Below are 23,265 nucleotides of genomic sequence, written 5' to 3'. Positions count from 1 at the left end.
TAACACATCTCAGATCTGCTCAGCAGTGTCCACGCTAAGAGCTAGAGACAACAAGGTTCTATCAGCCATCACGGCCTCACTCTAGACTACAGGCATGAATGCATCGGTGAGCCTCAGCAGGGTGAAGGGAGCCTCCTTGACAGTTCACCTCATTCCATCTGAAACATCTTCCAAAAGACAGAGAGATGCCCTTGTCTGGTAGAGATGGGGAGGGCCATCATCAAAGGGAGTTTGGGGTAATAGGAACTACTCCTTAATTGAATTCAGTAGTGATTGAACGAATCTATGCATCTTAAAATATACCCCAAAGATGCCTATTTTACTGCATAAAAATTACAAGGGAGAGAAGCAGCAGATGTACTGAGTGCCCAAGACACAGCCCAGGTTGACCAGTTTCCTTTCTTAGGAAGATGGCTGAAGTGTAGACCAGTAGCAGAGCACTTACCTGACATAAAATAAACTTAATACAAAATAAACTTGGAAAAAGAAAGAGAAAAAGAAGAGAAAGAGGGTGCTCTAGAGACCCCAGACTCAGCAGCTGGCTGCACCCTCCCACCACATTCCCAGCATGGGACCCGGACTTGGTCCTTGGACTCAGTTTTCCCCCAGGTTTTCCACTGTGCTCAGAGACCTCAGCTACAGCCCCCCTGACAGGCAGCTCTGAACCTGGTCCTTTAGGAATATGAGTCATCTCAGGCTCTGTCATCAGCAGGCCCCAAAGGACAAAGATGTTCCCGCCTACAGTCTCTCTTGCTCATGACAACAATGAAGCTCAGGGAGGGCCTGGAACCTGGAGAGGGGCTGGAAATGAGGAAGGTCAATTCCAAGCTCCCCGCCAGCTGGCGTGGCTATTGGAAGGAAGGGAGGAGAGCTGGAGCTTCCCATGCTGGCCTCCTTCTTATCCTCCACCAGTGGGGAGAAAGGCAGGTTTAGTGTTTTAACGGAGCAGGGCAGGCAACTTCAGAGAGGGTGGCTGTATGTGAAAGGTACCACTGCACAGCAAGAAAGACAACCGAGTGAGAGAATGACAGGCAAAACTCACGGGGACACAAGAACAAGTCCCGCCAGGCTTCTGTGGGAAGCTCCAATGACCCAGGGCTAAGAAGGAAACCACCTCTCTCACTTACAGGCCAGATGCATCATTGCCAGGGCTATAACTAGTTTGATTCTGAGATGCCACACTGCACCCTGCCACTGTGACAATCCCTGTTGGACACTCTTCTGAGTATACCCACGCTGGCCTTCTTCAGCATCAGCCATGAATCCAGGGCAGCACCAGGTGTGCGGGTCAGGGGCAGTAAGCACAGAAAACCACATGAGTCCCAGCACCACACACTGCCCTTAAGATGGAGGGTTACTCTCTGGGGTGGGAGAGCAGATGCTTCTAGAACTGCTGGGACAACACGAACCTCAGTCCTTGCCAGGAGCAACAATTCATGCTGCAGGTTTTCTTCAGGGTCCCTGGGCGAAGCTCCATTTCTTGCCAACTCCCTGAATACCATGGCCCAGCCTGGTTGACAGGAAGGTCACCTCAACTTCCTGCATTGTGCCAGGCATCCACCCACCCCCTTCCTTCCCTATAAACCAACACCTATGACCCAGAGTCTTCACCACTGACTGCCCAAGAGTCAGAGCCACAGATAAGCAACACAAAACACTTGCCTCTACCTCACTCAGGCAGGAAACGAGTAGGAGAGGGTTTGTGCCTGTCTGCCGCATTTCACCTGCGGCATGGCAACCCAAAGAAAAGAGCAAGAGTGGCTAGGCAAATCCCCAGGGCTGCGCCCTCATCTTCTGTGGCAGAGAGGAGCTACACTGGCACGACCTCTCCGCACTGGGGCTGGGTCCTGAGTAGCAGCAGGCCAGGCTCAGCAAGGCTCAGGAACAGAGGCCTGAGTCTGACAGAGCACACCTGGCCTTCCTGTGGCCATGGCCTCACATTACACATTGCTCTTCCTGGAGTGACTGGCCTCAGTTTGATGCCTCTTGCCGCAGAATGTTGAATTTAGACAACTTCCTAAAATGCCACACCAGATCCTTCAGATGACTTGATACGAGAGATGAAGTGAGCTCCGTGGGTCAAAATCCCCCAAATACCATGTGGGGGAGTGCCATCTCTCCATATGCCTCTGATCAGACCAGACTGCTCAGTCTTTCCAGTAGCCACAAAGAAGGACACACACACAGACACTCATGGGGTGGAGTGGGGTTTCAGTTACACAACAGAGAGAGAAAGAAAGACACAATATGAGACAGAAATGGAGAGAGTAATACTGAGGCAGAGAAATGAACACAGAGACCCAGAGAGAGAGAGAGAATGAGAACTGAGAGAGTTGAACACACACATAGGGCCCGAGAGCAGCACCTCATTGTGTACCAATACTTGGTATCTGAAATACAGTTGAGTTTTGGATTTTTGGAGGGAAACAAGGAAAAGAGTATCTTAGCATCCTGGCAAATGCCACAATTCTAGATGCAGACGCAAATAGCAGCCCAAGTTTTAAACTCAAGGGCTCGAGTGCTCCTAATGTCTCGGCCTCATTTATAGCTGAAACAACAGCTGTGTACCAGCACTTTAAATCTCCCTTACTAAGTAGTCCAAAGATTTTGTGCCACTCATTATAGAATTTTTCTCTCAGTAAAACTGCATTTGAAGCTGGGTGGTGACGCACACCTTTAACCCCAGCACTTGGGAGGCAGAGGCGTGCAGATCTCTCAGAGTTCAAGGACAGCCTGGTCAACAGAGCTAGTTCCAGGACAGTCAAGGCTGTTACATAGTAAAAGCCTGTCTCAAAACAAAAAACAAACAACAACAACAAAAATGTGCATTTGAATCAAAGAATGGATTTTTCAGGTGTCTTGGAGGAGACCCTGCTTCATCCTCTCCAGGGCCCTGTGTGACATGGCTACTCCTCTGCATGCTGTGTAAACCTGTCACCAGTTGCCCCAGAGTCAAAGCCAGTCAAATCCAGTGCTGCTTGCACTTGAGGCAGGGCAGCCAGATGGGATTTTCCAGGAGTGGCAAGGGATTCTTGGTTATTAAAAGTAATGACAACTTAACACTATGCTGTCGCAACCCACCAGGCAATGAGCCACATGGGCCAGGTCCACTGTTACTTCAGGCTGTGGGTACAGAAGCCTTAAAGCTTAGAAAGCCACATAGTCGTCTGGGACCAAAGAGCTACTGCATAAGTCTAGATAGAGCCGGCAGAGCCTGACTCCACAGTCTTGCTATGCTGGATCCTGGAAACCACTGCAGCTAGAATGGACTTTGTGTTCCTCTACTGGTCCATCCCGTTACAGGCTTAGTCCACAGGCTGGCAGTGTGGGAGGGGCTAGGAGTGATCTAGAGGCAGATACAATGAGAGGTCTTTAGGTCACTAGGACTCTGCTCATCTTGTCTTGCTCAGGCTAGAGCTGAGACTACTCTCTCTCCATAGGTTCTGCCATGGTTCCTTTCACTGGAGGCTGAACCAACAATGTGGCCCAGCCTTGGAATTGAACTTTCAAACCTGTGAGCTAAACAACCTTTCTCTTCATCCGGCTGTCTCTGGTATTGTGTTTCAGTAATGAAAGCTGATGAACACAGATAAGGACTCTTCAAACAGAAACAGTACTGGGGTGGGCTGGAAGCCCCTGGCTGTGGGACACTAACAGGAGAGACTGTTCTTGCTCTGGACTGGCTGTCAACCCTGCTTGGTACAGAGAACTCAGATTCCACAGCTGCTATCTTGATGCCACTTCCCCTTCCTTCCCACAGCGGGCACAGATGGGAGGATACAGGGTGTTACTGCACAGAGTTCAGGTAATTTATTTGACAACCATTGATTAGATCCTTGTTAGCTCCGGGGGTGTGAAGATAAATGGGATAAGGCCTATATCCAATCACAAGCTAGAGACATAACAAAAGTATCTTAGCACCCGGACAAATGCCACAGTCCTGGATGCAATGCTAATAGCAGCACTGAAGTGGAACCTTGTTTCTGCCCTGGAAAACCTTAGGAGCCTAATTTTCCTAGTGCTGAGGAGATGGCTCATAGGGTAAAACACTTGCTTCACAAGCAGGGAGACTCAATTTGGAGCAAGAGGACCCCAGAATCTCTGGAAAGCCATGAGAAGTAGTGTCCATTTATAACCCAGGTTCCTACAGCAAGATGAGAGGTGGAGACAGAGGAATCCTTGGAAACTCATGGGCCAGCTAACCTGACATGCACACTGGCTAGCAACAACTCTGTCTCATATAAAGTAGAAGGTGAAGACTGATACCTAAGGCCATACTCTCACCTCCACAAGAGGACCACGGCACCATACTCACAAATTAACATGGGCACAGACATGGATGGATGGACAGACAGATGGACGGACAGACACACACACACACACACAGAGAGAGAGAGAGAGACAGAGAGAGAGAGAGAGAGAGAGAGAGAGAGAGAGAGAGAGAGAGAGAGAGAGAGAGAGAATATTTTTGTGCCAAATCTGATAAGAACATAAGCATGCCAGACACAAAGAAGATATTTAAGACCACAAAACAGATGGTATAAAACAGCAAGAGTAAGGATAGAGGTGGACTGACATACCCCACATGCAGACTCACTCAGACTTAGCTGGAGAGCTGGGAGGGATAAACAATGCTGGAAGCCTAGCACAGCTTCAGTTTACATTCAATCCATACAATTCAAACGTATACAATTGACCACTGTTTTAAACATCATAAAATCAGCTCCAATCTCTCTCATGGGTTCTCATATACAACAAGAGCTAAAATTAGCTCAGAACTCTCTCATGGGTACTCACGTACAGGAGCTAAACATCCTCAGTCCCCACTCTTCTCTTAATTTGTAATATAAACACATGTCCTTCAGAAACATGGGATGCAGAATTTGCAGGTGTCAATGGCCGGTGGATGAAAAAGAAGGGTCCAGCCACCCCAACACTCTTGCAAGGATCACTCTGTGCGTACAGATACAGTCCCTCTACTGCCTGTGGCAGATCTGTTTACAGGTGACCTTCCCTTCTCTCAGTTTTCACTGGAGGCTGCTCTCATTTGTTCTGTCTTCTGAGGGAAAGAAATATTAGGTTGAGAGACTCCAACCTGAGACAAAGGGGAATTAGAAGGTGATGTCTGCATGGAACTACCAAGTTCCTAAATAAGGAACTTCCCGATGTCACCAGAGGTGATGGAGCAGGCACCATGGATTACAGCAAGCAGGGCATCTCTCCACAGCATGGTGGACCTTCAGCCTGTCATTCTCCTTTGATCATAGCTAGGCTTCTCACTGCAGTATGTGTGCCTTCAGCAGACTGGTCTATATAATAGGAACTCCCCTGCCTAGTGTAGGGGTACCTAGGGCTGGTGTGACACTACAGTGTCTCAAAGCACTGTCCCTAGGCAGGTTTTCCTGATCTACATTATCCCTAAGCAACAGAAACTCCAAAGGATCCCAACCCTTTGAGGTGCCTCATGTTGAACTCTTCCCTAGTTTTACTGTTCCCCAAAATCCCACCAGCAGAGTAATCAGGATGGTTCTTGATACAGCAGTTATACAAAATGGGTAGTACTCCTGGTGACAAGGAAGCCTGGACCTTAAGCTGCCCTGTTAGGAAAGGCATCAAAGGCACTGACTACCAGGCTGCCTCTACATGCTTAGTGGAGACTTTATGTGTTGGGCCACATGCCCGCTGAGATGCTGAGCAGAGATTGCTGTGCATTTACAGGGGGACGCACTTTGTCCAGAGGGGGCAAGACAAACAGGGAGCTTCTGCTTCAGTCAGAGGCACCGAAGAACACGCAGAAACCATAGCACCATCAACAGTGCTGCAAATGAAACACGAATGTAAACAGATCAGAGCTGAATTGCCCAGCGGCGATGGCCACGTGTGTTAGTACAAACAGACGTCAGGACCATCGGATTTCAAACTTTATGTGAAGAAAAAGAAAGGAGCTTCAAGTCGCTCAGTCATAATTATCATGAAGTAGGTGTGGTGGTGTTGCCTGCAATTCCAGCACTCAAGAGGCTGAAGCAGGAGGATAGTGAATTCTAGGTCAACTTCAACTACATAGTGAGACCCTATCTAAAAATACAAAAAAAAAAAATCAAAAATAAACAAAACCCTATATAGTGGGGCTGGAGAGATGGCTCAGCCATTAAGAGCACTGTGTACTTCCAGAGGACTCCAGTTTGATTCCTAGTACCCATATAGTGCCTTCCCTCACAACTGTCTGTAACCCGAGTCTCAAGGGATCTGATAACCTCTCTGTCATCCATGGGCACCAGACCCACATATGCTGCACAGACATACATACACCCACATACATAAAAATAAATACACCTTTTAAAAACTATATCATGTGGAAATAATGCTTTGGTTATACTTGCCACATTAAAAAAAATTGCTAAATTCATTTTATTGTTTCCTTTATTTAAAGAAGCTTAATGTGGCTTCTAGAACAATGTACCCATGAGGCTTACCTTGAATTTCTGCTGAGTGATGCTGAGTGAGAAGGAATAACTGGGCAGGGAGACTCCAGCTTGAGAAGGCAGGGAAACTGACCATGTAGCCCACAGTGAGGCAAAGGCCCGGGTCAGGAGCTGGGGCTGGGAGGGCTCCAGGCTAGTCCCTGAGATCCAGGCTTATATCCCAGAAGCAATCAGCTAGGGCAGATTTCCACTCTGGTCATGGAACAGACTGCATACTAGCAGAACAAAATTGGGATGCCAAGAAGAGACACTGACCCCAGACCTGCAGCCATGAACCCTCAGTGCTGGGACTGCCAGGGTTATAGCCATGCACCACCAATCCAAGCTGTAAGCATGCTCTTGATTCCAGAATAGAAGCAGCATTAATCTGGGTTATTAGCCGGCTTTCTGTTTCCTTTGGACCACCCCAAACCAAATTACTAGGGGAATATATCTCAGGTTGGATACTGTTTGGATTCCATTTTCTCCATTCCTAACATTTATGATTTTCCAGGATGGGGCTCCTGTTCTTCTGGGGTTCATCTGGAACCCCAGCTCTGCACTCCCAGTTCAAGCATGTTGGCTCATCGGCCACTAGTGCCTGTCTGCTTTGGTATTTCCCATCTGCACTGGAACTGCTCTTTCCAGTGTCCCATCTCTCCCAAGCTCAGTGGCTACTTTGCAGCTGTGACTCATCTGCTCTGAATCATGCCTGCCTAAGACGCAAAGGCCAGGGAAATGTCTCTGGCACACCTTGCTGGGTCGGAGCCCCTGCACACAGCACAATGCCCTGAATGGGGTTGGTAACTAAGAGAAAAACAACCCTTGCCCCAGTCTTTGCTGGACATTTTCCTGCCCTGCAGTGGATCGTGACCACCCAGTTCTGGCTCTAGAGGCAGGAAAAAGCTTCTGGAAGGAGCCCACATAGCCAAGATTCATAGCAGCATTTACTCCTGACAACCCTCCCTCCACCATACAGCAGGCAGTTTCGTGTACATTGTCTTGTTGTTCCTTTCTTTTTTCAAAGCTGGTGATTCTCACAGGCACCACCATGCTTGTGTGTGTGTGTGGTACTCACACACATGCATGTGTATGTAGAGGCAAGACAAGAGGGATTCCAGCAGAGATGGCTAAAACAGAAATGCAACAGGGACCCTACTAGGATCCTAAGACAGAAAGAAGACACTCATGGACAAATTCATGTAATTCAAATGAAGCCAGGCTAGTGCCACATGCCTGTGATCCCAGCACTGGGAGACAGAAGCAGGAGGACCATGGGTTCAAACCAGCCAGAGATGTTATTCCCCCAAACTGAAGTCCACATCTGAGACAACGAGAATGCTATGGGCGCCCTCACTCACCTGCCCACCCACAGCAGAGGCAGGTGGGACAGGAAGACAGAGGGACAGAAGGCACCACATTTTCTCAGGACAGAACAATGACTGAATGGGAGCAAAGACTGGTGCATGCTCCAATAGGGTTGAGCTAGAAATGACATTTGTCACAAAGGGTCATCTACTGCCCAGTGCCAAGAATAGGCACAACTCTGGTGAGGATGCAGAATGGTAGCTCCTGGGCAGGGGATGGGACAAAGAGTGTCTTCTATCACTAGCAACTTGCTTTTTTGGGGGCAATGGAAATGGTCTAAAATTAGACTATGACGATGGTCTTACCACTCAGTAGAGTTACTAAAAATACTTGAATCGTGAAATTGGTTGATTCTATAATGTGTAAAATGCACTTCTACAAGCTCTTAAAGAAAGGAGGAAACATACAAGAGAGGGGGGAGGGAGGAGGCTGTTTAAGGTCTATGCAGCGAGAGGGTGAGAGGAGGCAGAAGACACACGAGGAGCGAGCTCTTGGGACTGAAGCCGAGGGCTGAACATCTCCACAGAAGGAAGTGGGTAGTAAGTCAGCAGCCAGGCTTGGAGAGGTCAGGGCTCTCAAGCCATCTGCAGCCTTCTATCTCAAGCATTTCTCCATCCCCAAAGCGTTAGGAAGTGCCGAGGCCAGGTAAGAGAATGAGTGAAGTAGGTGAAGACCCACCTTGCCAGGCTACAAAGTTGTTGGTAGGGAGGGGGCCATAAGACCTAGAGACTAAATAGGTCAGGGCTGGCAGGGCAACAGGAATGCCTGGGCACAGAGGGCAGAGGGTCAGTGTTGTCCCCAGCACCTGTCAGAGGCACACCAACAGGGAATCTCACGGGTGACTTGGGCTCAGACCAGAGCAGCAGCAGAGTAGACAAGCTGAAAGCCAGGTCCAGAGCTAGGAAGCCTGGACTTGCAAATTCCTTGGCTCTTCTATGCTTGGTTTCTCAACTGTAAATTGGGATATTACCAGACTGTTTTTGTGGGGATTGAGGTGACAACCCTATAAAGCTGAACACATTGCTTGTCATGGCAGAGTATGCCCTATAATAAGCACCAGCTATCATAAGAGTCTGGACAATTTCACACTCTTAGAACATAAGATCAGCTGCCTCTGCCCCCAGGGTCCCTTGTCCTCATCCCTGTCATCACTAACCTAGCTAATGAGGTTGGAGGAAAAGGACACTGAGAACCAGCCTTCCAGAGAAGCGCTTTCCTCCCAGTTGTCTCAAATGTGCTACCACCAAGTCATTTCTTCTAGCATGTTCTTTACCAATATAGAACTCCTGGCAGGGGTAGTGTCATCATCTCTGAAAACATGGGAACAAGCCAGTCCACTGGGCACAGAAGAGCAGGAGGAAAGACGGCTGAGAGGAGAGACAGCAACAGCCCTGGGTTGACTGGGAATGAAAACATCAAAAGAGCATCAGGTCTCTGGAAGGAGCCCCAAGATGCTGACAGGAATGGTGCCTTGTAGAGATGGGGAGTACAGCAGGATGACCAAAGCAACTTTTCATTAACATCTTTTGATATCATTTGAATTTGGCATCAGTCACATGGATTACCTAATCAGAAAATACTAGCAACCTAGACATTGAGGCACAGATTTGTGAAGCCAGTAGAAGGCTGAGGGAGGATTGTGAGCTATAGGCTAACCTGGGCAACACAGCAAGAACCCGTCTCAAAGCAAAATAAAACAAGATAAGGATTTAGAGAACCAGGAAGGGAGGAACAATGTTCTGTCCCCACAAATCTTCAACCATTCTGACAGGAGCTCCCAAAAGCTCATGCATAGTCGAGGGTCAAGGTCAGAGACTGCATGCCCCAAGATCTCATTAGCTGCCTCTGGGAACCATTCAGGGAGGGCACAGCTTCCCTGATGTCAGCACCTCTTCCACACAGAGGTGTGAAGTCCACAGTGAACAGAACAGGGATGGAATATCTTCATCTTACTGCTAGACACTGACAAGCTGTTTCTGCCCCATCAGACAGAACCCAGCAAAAAGCCAAGGAAGAAAATCCTGTCCCAGGACCTGCCATGAAGCACACCACACAGGCTTTCCCTGAAGGTTGGGAGGATCGTGCACATTTCCCAAGAAAGCATCTAAATCACTGTCATTGTCCCTAAACATCACCAAGCACCATCCACCAATTTTCCCCTTTAAAATGTCACTACATTTTGTGGAGGGAAGGGTTGTTTGTTTTTAGTTTATTTCCTTGTTAGTGTTTTGAAATAGGATCTTATTCTATAGATATGAATGACTTCAAACTTACTATAAAACTGGCCTCAAACTTGCTGCAATCCTCCTGTCTCTGCTTCCCAAGTGTTAGTGTTACAAGTGAGTGCCACTATACCCAACTAAAGGTCACTAGATCTTGCAGTTGGAAGATGTTAAATTGAATTATGCCCTCTCCAAAGCCAACTGAAGTTCTAACCCCAGAATCTCTTGGGGTGAACTTATTTGGAAAAGGGTAGTCATAGATGTGGGTTGGTTGAGACCACAGTGGAATACCGTGGACCCTAAATTCAGTCCAACTGGTGTCCATTTAAGAGAAGACCCAGAGACAAGAGAAGATAACTGTGTGACCACAGAAGCAGAGGCTGGAGTGCTTCAGCTAAAAGGGAAGGATACCTGGGCTCAGCAGCAACCACTAGAAGCTGAAAGACCAGGTCATCTCCCTCTGAGTTCCAGAAAAGGAACCAGCCTTGCTCATGCCTCAACTCTGGAATTCTGATCTACAAACTTCTGAGGGAATACATTTATCTTTTTTAAGGCACCCAGTTTGTGGTACTTTGTTACAGCTAGGTGCGCCAAGAGGCTGACACAGCCCATCACTTGGCTTTCCTTCCCAGCCACCCGTGCCTGAACTCTTCTGCCCAATGGTCAGCTGCCAGCTAGCTGCTATCTCTAATCAGAGAAAACCAATTCAGTGTCCCTCTCAGTAGCACAACTTCCCATCTTGCAAGGCTCTGACTGAAATAAACAGCCCCACAGCAAATATGTTTTGAGCACTTGCTACAAGCTAGTCACTATTCTGGTCCTGTTGATGCAAGCAGTGAAAATGAAAAGATAATAAAAATATTCTCAAAGAAACAAAGTCATTTCTAATACAGATAAAGACTAGTACAATATACTGCAGGAAGTGGACTGGGGACCAGGGCAAATAGGAAGATCATTTTGACCATTAGGGAAGATCTCATTTAACATGTGACATAGGAGTGGTGACCTGAATGACAGGGAGGTGGCTACTACAGGGAAATCTGGAAGGAGGAACAACCAGTGTACAGGCTCTGTGGCACAGCGAATGAGGCACGCTTAAAGAGGGATCTCCGGGAGTGACTGAGTAGCTGCTGACACTGGAGAAACAGGTGAGATCAGTCAGTACCTGTGTCACTACCTGGCAGCCCAGGGAAAGTTCATCCTGAGAGACCGTGGCATTCTCCAAACTGCAGCCTTTCCAACTGTACTGTTTGTCCTTTGCTTTTTGGGACCTTACCAATAACAGTTCTGAATGTTCTGTAATTTTGGCCATCAAGATGTTCCTGGCTCACCAGCCCTAATTCCTGCACCTCAGTGAGTACTCTGAGTGGCTTCCTGTGACCTTCATGAAAAGAACACAGTCTCTGAGGCACGCAACAAACAAAACCTTCCAGGCCAGACCTTGGCTTTGATACACGTGCCCAAGACTGTCTTGGCCTTCAGTCTGGCCTGAACCACTGGCCTGCAGAGACAGACACAAGGCAGACCCCAGCAGTCCTGTGGTGATGCCCGGATTTAGAGACTGGGATAAAAAGCTTGTTCTTCCCTAACAAGAACAGCTGTGTATGCTAAAAATAGAAAAAAAATGCCACGAAACCTCAAACAATGCCGTGTACAAAATTTAGGTGAGACCAGCAGAGCCAGCAGCAGCTGCCTGGATTTTTATGTTTCTCTTCCAGGTGGGAGATGAGAAGAAATCATTGGTGCACGTATCCCTGGAACGTCCTATCTTGCGTCATAACTGAGGACACCTGGCCTGTTTGGAAACACTGGGCACTTGAGCAAAGATGCTCTGCAAGGCACTTCCTACTGGCTTTCTCAAAGCCAGAAACAAATCTGAGTTGCCACAGAGTGTGTAGAGAGCGGTAACAGTATGGCGAGCCGGCTGGCTGGTCAGCCAGGCTGAATGTCAGTCAGGCAAGGAAGGCAGAGAAGGATGCTCCACTCAGTACCACCCCCAGCCCAGCAGGAGGCAACATCCACTCAGACCCATCTACTGTCCTTAGGTAGTGAGGTACTATACGGTCAGCACTTTTAGCAACCAAGTTATTGTGAAGCTTTCTTTGCCTCCAACAGTTGAGTGGCCCTGGACAAGTGAGTCTTGGTTTCCTCATCAGGAGGAATGCCATCTGCCACTCCCGAATTAATGAGGATGAGCTAAGAGCTCCTGCTGAAAGTACTTTGTAAGCTACCAAAGCAAGAGGACACAGTGGCAGTAAAGCCACACTGCTATTGCTGTTCCTTCCTGAAGCGCTGTCATTCTGCTTTTGATTCCTCATTTTTGACTGGGTTTTGTTATACAGCCCAGGCTGGTCTTGAACTCATGATACCTGTGCCTCAGCTTCTGGGGTGCTAATATTACAAGCCTATGCCACTGTACCCAGCTTTTGATATTTTATTTTTTTAGGCGTTGTTTTTATTATTTAATGTTGGGTCTGTATGTGAGTGTAGGTGTTTGAGGAGACAAGAAGAGAATGTCAGATTCTGAGGAGACAAGGTTACAGGTGGCTGTGAGTCAGCTAAGGTGGGTGCTGGGAACTGAACTCTGGTCCTCGGCAAGAGCAGAACATGCTCTTCACCGGAGAGCCTTCTCTCCAGTCCCCTGACATTTCTTTTAACCTCCTGTGAAAGGAATGCAGAGAAGGGAGGGAAGGAAAGAAAGCCAGGTATCCAGGTATACCCGCTACCAGGTATCCACATGACTTGCCCACTCTATAGTTTCCCTGGGGAAGGGGCTCTCCTAAAGGCAGCTCCCTCAACACCATTTGGGGTCACTATAAAACAACTTACCTTTGAAGAAACAACCATTGCCATGAAGGTAAAAGTGCAGTTAGCATCTGTAGAAATACCTCACTTCAATTTCTCTCAGACTTCTGATATGCCCATCTTACTGCTTATACTTGTGACATTCTCAAAAAAAAATCCACTCCACATGATCTGATACAGACCACCAAAAGCCAACCATTGCAAGGAACTTGTGGAAAGCAACAGAGACTGAGATAGCCCATCATCACCAACCAAGAAGTCACCAGTGTTTGAGGAGGAAAGAAAATCTCCGATGTCAACTTTTTCCATGGAGCCCACCTAATCAGCTTCTCTTCCATCTTGGTCTCCAAAGGCCTAAATATCCCTATTTCTGACCACAGTGTGGGAAAGAGGGAAGGGACGAGGCTCCGGAGCCTCTCTGCTCCTGTCGTGGAGTTCGTGCTGTGCGTCTGCCCTGTTTTCACGATCAGGGAGGAGGCAGAACGGGATGAATCAGAACCTCAGCATCGGGTTACAGGCTGGATCCCAGCCTGGGGAGGGCAGCCCGACTTGACAGCTGCCAGCTCACCTCTACCTCTGACTCACCACCCGGACAGCTCCACGTCGGGGACCCAGCCTGTGCCAGCGCACCTGTGCCGGCAGAGCCGCGCTCCCGCTCACGCTGTAGGTGCAGCACTTGGCCGAACCTCCTTCCTCCACCCTGTCACCTTCCCACGTCTCAACCCGCAACTCGGGGGGTGGGGCGGGGACGGGGGACGCAGACCAGGGCAAGGCTGGGTCGGCTTGTCCCACATCCTAGAAGCTGCTGCGGTGCCCGAGCCTTCTCTGGCGGCCCCGTGCAGCCGTGGCCTCAGACCAACTCGCGGCCCCCGGCGGGCCCCGCACTCAGGTTGGCGGAGTGACAGCCCTGCCCGCCCCACCGACCGTCCAGCCGACCCGCCCACGCCGCCGGCGACCCCCTCCTCACGCTTCCTCACCCGTCCCCGCGCAGCCACGCCGCCCGGCCCCTCGAGAGCGCAGCACCGCAGCCCCGGACCCTCTCACCGCGGCGGCCCGCGGGACCCGGCAGGGGGCGGACACGCCGTCGAGTCCGCAGCTGCCGCGAATGCGCCGCGCTTGACGAGCCGTCCCCGGTCCCTTCTGAGGCGCGGCGGAGCGAGCTGTCAGTCAGAGGGGCTCTCCCCGCCCCTTTGGCACCACGTGACGTGCGGAGCAGCCGGGTCCTTTGGAGGCGCTGTCAGTCATCCGGTAGCGCCCCGCCCAACCCCGCCCCCCCATCCCGCGTGACGCGCGAGCTGCGGGGTTCTCCCGTGGCCCGGAGTGAGAGGGGCGCCCCGCCTCTGGAGCACCACGTGACACGCGAGCGAGCAGTCTGGTCCTTCTGAAGCTACGAGAGAGAGCGAGCTGTCACTTTGCGGGGAGCGCCCCGCCTCCCTCGGCTCCTGGACGCAGGCGCAGAAGCACCCCTTCGTCCCTGTGCAGCCTGACAGCCGCGCGGGTTCGCTTCGGAACAGAGTTCCTGCAGGGATGACCAGGGCGCGGCTTTTTTGCGCGCAAGAGTGGTTTAGGAAAGGGAAAAGCTCCTCCAGGTCAGGTTCAGGTCACTTCCTGACCCTGCCTGGGTAGCAGAGTCCTTGCGAAGATCCCCTGGACCGACACGCCTTTGAAGGCACGGGTGGCAGGCTAAGTCCGTTTGTCTTCTGGAAGGCGTGTCTTAAAAGGCCGGGAGATTTGGCTCTTTTCATAAACGGCAATAAACACAACGTCCAGCCATACAGCTTCTTCCACATCTCTTCAACAGGGAAACACAAAGAGGCTGGGGGTGGAGCTCAGCGGCGGATCACTGGCCCAGGGTGGCCAAGGTCCTGGCTCCCATGCCCAGTGCCAGGAAGGAAGAGAAAAAGAAAACCAAGGCCGATCTCTAGGGATCTTCTGAAGTCACGAATGTTAGGCAGTGGGACTGGAGTTCTGCTACTCAGGAAGATGGTGTAGGTAGTGTAGCCAAGCGCTGGTCCTTTGCTAATGGCAGATGTGAACATGTGTTCCGCTAAGACTTCTTAGGAAAATTTAAGAGCGAGGAAAAGATTGAGAGCTGCCGTTCCTGGAGAGTTTGGAACCTTCAAGGTGCACGTAGCCACCCCAGGAGAAGCTAGACCTCCTGGTGTGAGAGCTTAGTGCCAGCTCTGGAGGTGGGAGGGTAGGTTGTAGCCTTCTTCCTTGTGAGGACGCTAAGATAGGTAGGTGCTCAGAAAACTTGAAGGATGGAAGAGGACGGTTGCTGGGGTTGAAGTTCCCTGCTTCCGTGAAGGAAGCTGGCAATAGGTACCAACTCCTGCAGCCTTGACCTCACATGGACAGCTGTTGGGGAGAACTGGAATAAATCATTGAGGGTCATATGCCATGTGAGAGACATCATTCTTTCTCAAGAGATTCAGCAGCACCCTGCTTGCCTTCCACGCAGGCCTCTGACCTCAGGAAATTGGACAGAGGCAGATGACATGACATTTTGAAATGAGGAAGAAAGTTCTGCAAGCCACAGACCAGTGAACTTGGTATCACCCTGGGAAGCATTCGGGGCAGATGGCTCAGAAAACATCTGTGACCCCTCTGAAAATGAAGCCCCGAGACGTGATAGGCAAGGAGAATGAAAGGGACTGAGGCCGCATTCTCTGGCAGTCAGGATGCTCCTTTTCAGGTAAACATCCTTGAGTCTGCAGATAGGTTATCCATTTTATCAGACGAAGGTACCATAGACCTTTCCCGGTTGCCACACACGGCACTAACAAAAGGTCTGCATCTTCAAAAGACCCTTGTTTCTTCATGCTATCATTTACATTCCGGTGTTACACTACTCCATGGGCTTTTCAAGAGGATCATGGGAATATCCTAAAAGGGAGATCTGTCCAATCATAACTCAAGAGGGGATCATAAATGATCATAAGATCAGCTGGACAGTGGTGGCACACACCTTTAATCCCAGCACTCGGGAAGCAGAGAAAGGCTTTGAGTTTGAGGCCAGCCTGGTCTACAGAGCTAGTTCCAGGAGAGCCAAGGCTACACAAAGAAATCCTGTCTCAGGGGGCTGGAGAGATGGCTCAGTGGTTAAGAGCATTGCCTGCTCTTCCAAAGGTCCTGAGTTCAATTCCCGGCAACCACATGGTGGCTCACAACTATCTGTAAAGAGGTCTGGTGCCCTCTTCCGGCCTGCAGACATACACACAGACAGAATATTGTATACATAATAAATAAATAAATATTAAAAAAAAAAAAAAGAAATCCTGTCTCAAAAGGAACAACTAATAATAACAATCATAAATTCTCCCTTTAGGAAATCCACAATGAAGACCCACTGGGGTGGCTTCTTTCTTTGGGACAGCCCACTCCAATCTTTGCTGAAAACATTTTTCTTTAAACTGTCCATGTCTCCCAACTAAATTCTTTCCTTTGAGAAGACAAGGATAGAGAGAGCCTTGTAACAACAACAAAGTCAAAGACCCCGTGATGGCTAGTTTGCTGTATTTCCTGTTGTGAACATACAGATAAGGGGGTGTGGTGGGAATACCATCTCCAGCCAAAGGGGGCATGGCTAGCCTTGGTTGTCAGCCTGCTTGGGTCTGAGATCAACTGAGAGTCAAGCCTCTGGCCAGGTATGAGAGTGTTTCCCAGAGGATTTACTTAGGGGGGAAGCCCCGCCCCCCAGGGTGGGTGGCATTTTCTGCTGGGAGACCCAAAGAGGCAGAGTGCAAAGCAGTGCTTCCTTTGCCTACCACCTTTGCCCCTTGCTGGTGAGCACATCTATGGCATTGCTGCCACCAGCCTTTGGCGACATCAGAACCCAGCTTCTTTGGCCTTCTAACATGGACTGAAGACCAGCAGCCTTCAGGGGCACACCGGGACAGCTAAGCCATCCAGTCTCGGGCCTGGATAGCCACCAAGTTCTCACACTCACCAGTTTGCAGGTGGCCATTGTTGGGTGCCCAGGCATTATCATGCAGGGCAGCCTCATATACCTCTTTTGTAGCACATATTCTGTTCCGCTCCCCTGAAGAACCCTCACTGATAGATCAGACCTGCCTGGATTCTCCTCCTTATAAGCAAGAAACTCAATTCAAATTGTCCTTTTGAAGAGGGATCTGTGACTAGATAGCTCTGAGGCAGGCCCAGCAGGATCTGGGAGTGCAAAAAAATGTCACTAGAATTTATTTCTTCCTGGCCTGCCTGTGCTAGCTAGTTTTATGTCAGTATGACACAGCTGGAGTCATTTGGGAAAAGGGAATCTTGGCTGAGAAGATGTCCCCACCAGATTGGCCTGTGGGGCATTTTTTTGGGTTGATGTGAGAGGGCCCACCTCATTGTGACACCCCTCACCCCAGGCAGGAGCTATAAAACAGTAGCCTGAGCAACCCATGAGGAGCAGGCCAGGAGGAATCAGCACTCCGCTGGGGTTTCTGCCTCCAGGTTTCTGCCCTGACTTCCTTCAGTGATGGACTGTGTCTGTCACAGCAACAGAAACCCTAGCCAAGATACTGCCTAGAATGACTTCCTTCTCGGATTAGGTACTTTTCCCAGAATGGTCTCGAGTAGTTCCACGACCATCTCTCAATATACTTATACTCAGTGGCCCAGTGGACAAAAGGGGTTTTTCTTTTGATTCTTCCAGCAAAATCCCAGAATTTGGGAGTGCGCCATCCTTAGAGCTAGTCTCTGAGGTCAGTTTACCAAGATAACTAACTGGATTGGACAAATCTGAAGAGCAGGCTGGGCCAGCCCCATCATGCCAACTGGTACAAGGAAAAGGTGACTTCCAGGACACAGAAATGCTTTTGCCAGAAGAGCGGGAAACAACAGGTATCCAGGACAGAGCGCTTGCCAAGGTCTCAACATACCTCCTGCCTTCTGTGAAGTTTGCTTCATGGGGAGGAAAAGAATCGTGTAAATGAGTGGAAAATGGAGGACCAGAGGAGAAAGGCTGCAGGGAAGAGGATGGGATGAAATGCGACAGGAGTATGACTGGGGAGGAATTCTACAGTGGACCGGGCACGGGAGCTTTTCAGTTAGTCTTGAGAGACATGGCCGTGCAGGGAAGAGTAGCAAGGATAGGCCCAGCTTTCAGGAGCAGCTCCAGGCACACGTGGTGAGCCAAACACTGCTCTCCGAAGTACCTGAGCTGCTTAGCACCCATACTACCAAGTACCCGATCCACCCAGCAACCATCCCACCAAGCTCCTGTTTCACCCAGCACTCCACCTACCAAGCACCTAGGTCACTCCTAGCAGGCTCTGCCCACAGGTGAGGTGAAGTGCCCAAAACAAAAGATTTGAGGAACACATTGCCCCACTTCGGGTTTTGACTTCTGGGGCCTTGCTCAACACTGTGGGGTGGGGTGGGGTGTTTCAGTCATCAGGCCTTCCTAATCTGGCTGTTGACAGACTCATCCCCACGAACTAAGAAGAAAATGTCCAACAACCCAGGCAGCTTTCCAGAACACATCTCTGCTTCCCCGGGTGCTGCCTTAGGGGGTCTGCCTCTCCAGCATTTGCTTAAGGAGGATACAAATCTTAATGGCGAGATGAGTTCTCGTCAAGAGAATACCCTGCTGCAAGCACCCAGGCCACAAGGCAGATTATCACTGCTTCCTGTACCTCCCCAAGAGTGGAGCACAGCAGCCCTGGCTTGGCGGAGGCTACTTTTGTGTGTTTTTGACAGGAATGCAATGAGCATTCTTGGTGCTTCGCCTCTATGTAACACCGTGTTCTGTGGCTTACGCTGCCGCCTGTATGTGCTTTCCTTCTCATTACTTCAGACTATTTCTACTGTACACATTTATCTTCCCTGTACATCAGGAACATGTAGGTTCTGTCAAGTGTGAGGCTCTTCGGGGCAGTACTGTAGGCGAGCATATGCTGAAGTTTATCAAGTCCTGTCTTGTCCCAGCAGCAAAGAGTGTAGGGGATCTTGAATCGGTTTCTCATTGCAGCCTTTTTGGGGGGATCATGACCAGTACTTCACTGTGGCCTGAGTTTGACTAATGCAAATGAGAAACAGTGTGTTTTGGAGTGTCTCTTCTGAGATAACCTATTCAAGTGTTTTGCCAGTTGTTTTGTTGGGTTTCTTATATTTCCAACGATTCATTTAAAAATAGGCTCCGGACTGGTGAGATGGCTCAAAGGTGAAGGTGCCTCCTGCCAAGCCTGAGGACCCGAGTTCGAGCTCTGGGTTCCACATGGTGGATGGAGAGGACCAACTCTCACAAGCTGTTCTCTGAGCTACACAAAGATATGCAAATATATATATTTTTAACAGGCTTGGTAGAGCTCATGCCCGGCATGGGCAAACACCTCAGTTCCATCTCCCACGTGCCCCTCCCAGTAAAAACCACTATGTAGTCATGGGCCAAAAACACTTAAAGGGGTTTTTTAATGCCAGTAAGCACATGAAGAAAATGTCCAACCTCATTAGTCATCTGAGAAACTCAAGCCCAGTGCAGTGGGAGTCCAGCACTCCAGCCCGATGGCAATCATGAAGACAACAAATAGATGCTGGTGAGGGTGTGGACAACAAACCTGACCTGCGGTAATGGTGCATATCTTTAATCCCAGCACTCTAAAAGCAGAGTCTGAAGCCAATGTGGTCTACAGAGAGAGTTCCTGGACAGCCAGGGCTACCCAGAGAAACCTTGTCTCAAAAAAGAATAAATAAACAAACAAAAAGCTTAGTTCAGATTTGAAGAACATTTGCTGACGGAACCTGCCCCAGAAACTGCATCTCTTTCCTGCTGGCATTTCTAAGAGGACATTGTTTTTTACTTCAGAGGTTCCTGGCTTTCAGAGTGGCTCACAGGACCAAGAGGAGGGGCCTGTCACTCTCCCTTTTCTTGTGAAAGACTTGGTAATGGGTCCAAAGGGTGGGCACACGGGGGAGGAAAACGCCCTTTCCTTCTTCCTCCTAAACTCTGGGCTGGAGCCCTGGAACAAAGACAGACTGCCAGGAGAAAAACAGGCAGGCATTTACCTCCTTACACTTCACTGGACACATGGAGGAAGCCCATGAAAGGCTTCAAATCCAGCCCCTCTAACACTGTCAACCAAGAATACATCTGCCAAGAGCAGGATGAAGCAGGTTTAGGGTTCGTGGCAGCGGATTGAGCAGGTCAATTATATTCTCAGCATTTCACAGGATGCTCCTTTGCCCTCTCCTGGGTGAAGGAGGCTGAAGTCTCCAGTCAGAGCTGGGGAGGCAGAGAAAGCTTTCCCATAACTTTTGGCTCACTTGGAGTTAGAGGTGTATTTTGGGGTGACATGTTCTGATTTCTCTGAGGTATCTTAGGAAAGCAGTAGGCCTGTCTGGCATTCCTTACTGGGTCCCTGGTTCTGTGAAGTCCTGTCTTTAAGTTCCCTGTAACTAAAGACTGTTAGTGCAATGATTCTTATCATTTCTTACATATTCTGTGGCTCTTCTTAGATAGGGTTTCGTTCTGTATCCTAAGCGCTGGGATTATGTTAGGGAGCCACATTACTGGCTGCCAATGTTTCTTGGCCACGGACATCAGACAGAAAGATGAATCTGTTATGTACAAGTTTAGCTGACTTCTCCCTCCCCTGAAAGCCATTTTCTGTTTATTAAGCAGACCATCTTGGTATTCCTGATGACCTACACGTGCCTGCCTTCTAGATTCACCTCTGAGCCACTGCACACTGCCTACCTGTGTTGTAGATTCACCTGAGCCACTGCACACTGCCTGCCTGTCTTCTAGATTCATCTCTGAGCCACTGCACACTGCCCGTCTGCCTTCTAGATTCATCTCTGAGCCACTGCACACTGCCTGCCTGTGTTCTAGATTCACCTGAGCCACTGCACACTGCCTGCCTGTCTTCTAGATTCATCTCTGAGCCACTGCACACTGCCCGTCTGCCTTCTAGATTCGCCTCTGAGCCACTGCATGACTTTTCCTGGCCAGACATGAACAAGCATCTGTTCACCTAGATAGTGCACCAACCCCAGACCAAAGAAATGACTCTGTCGGTGGCTGTGGGGAGACACAATCCAACAGCCACCAGCAGCCCCAGGTTCCCTTCCTGTTTGGGGCTTTCAACGCAAGGATCCTAGACTTGGCTGTGGGAAAGAATTTCAGGATGAGCCAAACAGAAGTCAAGTTAGTGAGTTTATTAAGTATTGAGACAGTCACAGAAGAGAAGCATAATACACAATCTCAGGACAGGTGTGTGGGCTTCTCCAGAAAATCATGCTTAGGTGTCTCCACAATCGCCACAATTATGAACCTTCAGTTTTTTAAGTTATATTCCTCAAAAGATATAGTTTACAAAGTTTCAAGAGTAAGAAAAGGTTAAAATTTAATAAAGGGTTGAGATGACCTGGAACTTCAGCTCCTCTCACCTTCACTTTCCAAGTGAAGGAATTACAGGCATGAACCATCATGACCACCACCATTCCCGGGCTTCTACAGTGCTGGGGAGGGAACCCAAGGCTTCACGGGAAGTTTGAGGTTAGCCTGCGCTACATGAGATCCTACCTCAAAAAAACATAGACAAACACTGTAAATGTTAAGTAAAATATATGAGTTGGTAACTTTTTAAACATTTATTTTTATGTATATGAGTGTTTTGGATGCATGTGTGTGTGTGTGTGTGTGTGTGTGTGTGTGTGTGTGTGTATGTGTGTGTGTGTACCATGTGCCCTCAAAGGTCAGAAGGCGGTGTCAAACTCCCTGGAACTGGAGTACAGATGGTTTGTGAGCTGTCATATGAGTGCTGGGACCAAACCTAGGTCTTCTGCAAAAGCAGCCAGTGCTATTAACACTAAGCCATCTCTCCAGCCAGCTCCAAGGTTAATTATATTTTAATCTCATGTGCGTATGTGTATGTGTGCGTGCAAGCGTGCTCAAGCTTTTGTTATTCAGCTAGGCTGGATATTTAAGGTCACAGTCACAAACAACCCAGCCATGAGTGTGCACAGTTTATTTCCTGTTTTTCACATCCTGTCTGCGTTGTCTGAAGGAAAGCACACCATCTCTGTAGGCAGTGTTGGCTTTATCAATTACGCTGATGTTTCTTGACTCTCAGTCAACAGGAAAGTTCAACTAGACCCCAGGGCGGGGGGTGGGGTGGGGGGTGGGGTTCTTTCCTTTCCCATGTCCCTTGATGTCCCTGTCTTTGTATTCAGTTCTATTTAAGTCCATTTCAGTGAACCGATGAGTTCACTGGGGTTACCGACAAGTGCATGCGTGATGGGTTACTTACAGGGGTACGGGTGACTGAGGTGGCACCTACACTGAAACGTTCACCCTAGCATGGGAAAACACGGTGGAAGGCTGCCTCACTGGAGCCTCTGACACAGCCTGCAAAGCTCCAGAAAGTCTCCTCTGGCCAGCAACAGTGTACTGCCTATATGATCTGGAGGGCTTCCTAGGTCTTGTGAGTTTCCTGAATCTTCCTTTCCCTCTAAGAGCAAATGATCCCCACTCAGGAAATTGCTACACAGGGCAGGCAGAGCAAGAGTTGACTGAAAGCTGGGCATCATCTTGAATATACAGATGTACAAGATAAAACCATAAAGGGGGCTGGAGAAACCAGCTAGTCTGTTAAGAGCACTGGTTGCCCTTCCAGAAGATCTGGGTTTGATTTCCTAGCACCCATAAGGCAATTCAAAGGGTTAACGCCAGTTCTAGGGTTTCTAATGCCCTCTTCTGGCCTCCTCAAGCACTGAATGCATGTGGTGCACAGATATAAACGGAGGCAAAATACCCATAGACATAAAAATAAAGTTAAATTTTAAAAAGATATAACCATAAAAACTTAAACGAAACTATGCAGTTTTTTCGAGATGGCATTACTATGTAGTCTGGAATGGTCTCAAACTCAGGATCCTCCTGCCCCAGTCTTACTAGTGCTGGGATGTAGACGTGCGCCTAGCCTTAAACGCTGTACTTTTGGGGAAGTTAACTTAATGCACCCTTACTTCCAAAAGTCTGGCTCGAATGACAATTTCTGGTAGCGGGGACGGGAAACTCCGCTTTCATTATAGCCTTTTCCAATCTTAGAGCACATCCCACCAGTTTAACTACCAAACACTTCTCTGTCCTGAACAAACTGTGTAACAAACGGTGCCAAGTCTGTCAGGGGACCCAAAGGGATAAAACACACGTTTCTACCTCTGCAAATCTCAGGGCCGTCATCAGGAAGGGGTTGCAACGATGCTCCAGCAACCAGAGCGTGGAGCTGTGCAGGCCCGAACCCAGGCGCACCGTCCCCAGTCCAGGGCACTTCCACGGGCACCCAAACGCCCTCTGGGTCAGCGGTTTACACTCCCGTATGTCCGTCCTCCATCTCTGTAGTTCTCCATCCTCCACCTGGCACAGGCCAGTCTTGAGAGAGGATCTGAGTCTCCACTTG

The 23,265-nt window shown here is 49.2% G+C and overlaps 1 protein-coding gene across 2 annotated transcripts in view; it reads right to left on the bottom strand.

Moving 5' to 3' along the window:
• Nucleotides 1–14,046, bottom strand: part of Kiaa0513 (KIAA0513 ortholog) — a 48,323-nt gene extending 34,277 nt beyond the window's left edge. The window contains exon 1 of one of the 2 annotated variants that reach the window (XM_075977469.1): nt 13,834–14,046. The gene's annotated coding sequence lies outside the window, so the exon portion shown is untranslated. The remainder of the gene's footprint in view (nt 1–13,833) is intronic. The other variant, XM_075977466.1, reaches the window with a different exon arrangement.
• Nucleotides 14,047–23,265: the final 9,219 nt, after the last annotated feature.

This window comes from Microtus pennsylvanicus, chromosome 6 (genome assembly GCF_037038515.1).
Source record: "Microtus pennsylvanicus isolate mMicPen1 chromosome 6, mMicPen1.hap1, whole genome shotgun sequence".
NCBI lineage: Eukaryota > Metazoa > Chordata > Mammalia > Rodentia > Cricetidae > Microtus > Microtus pennsylvanicus.
Note: the sequence above shows the minus strand (reverse complement) of the source record. Positions and strands in the feature narration are given on the sequence as shown.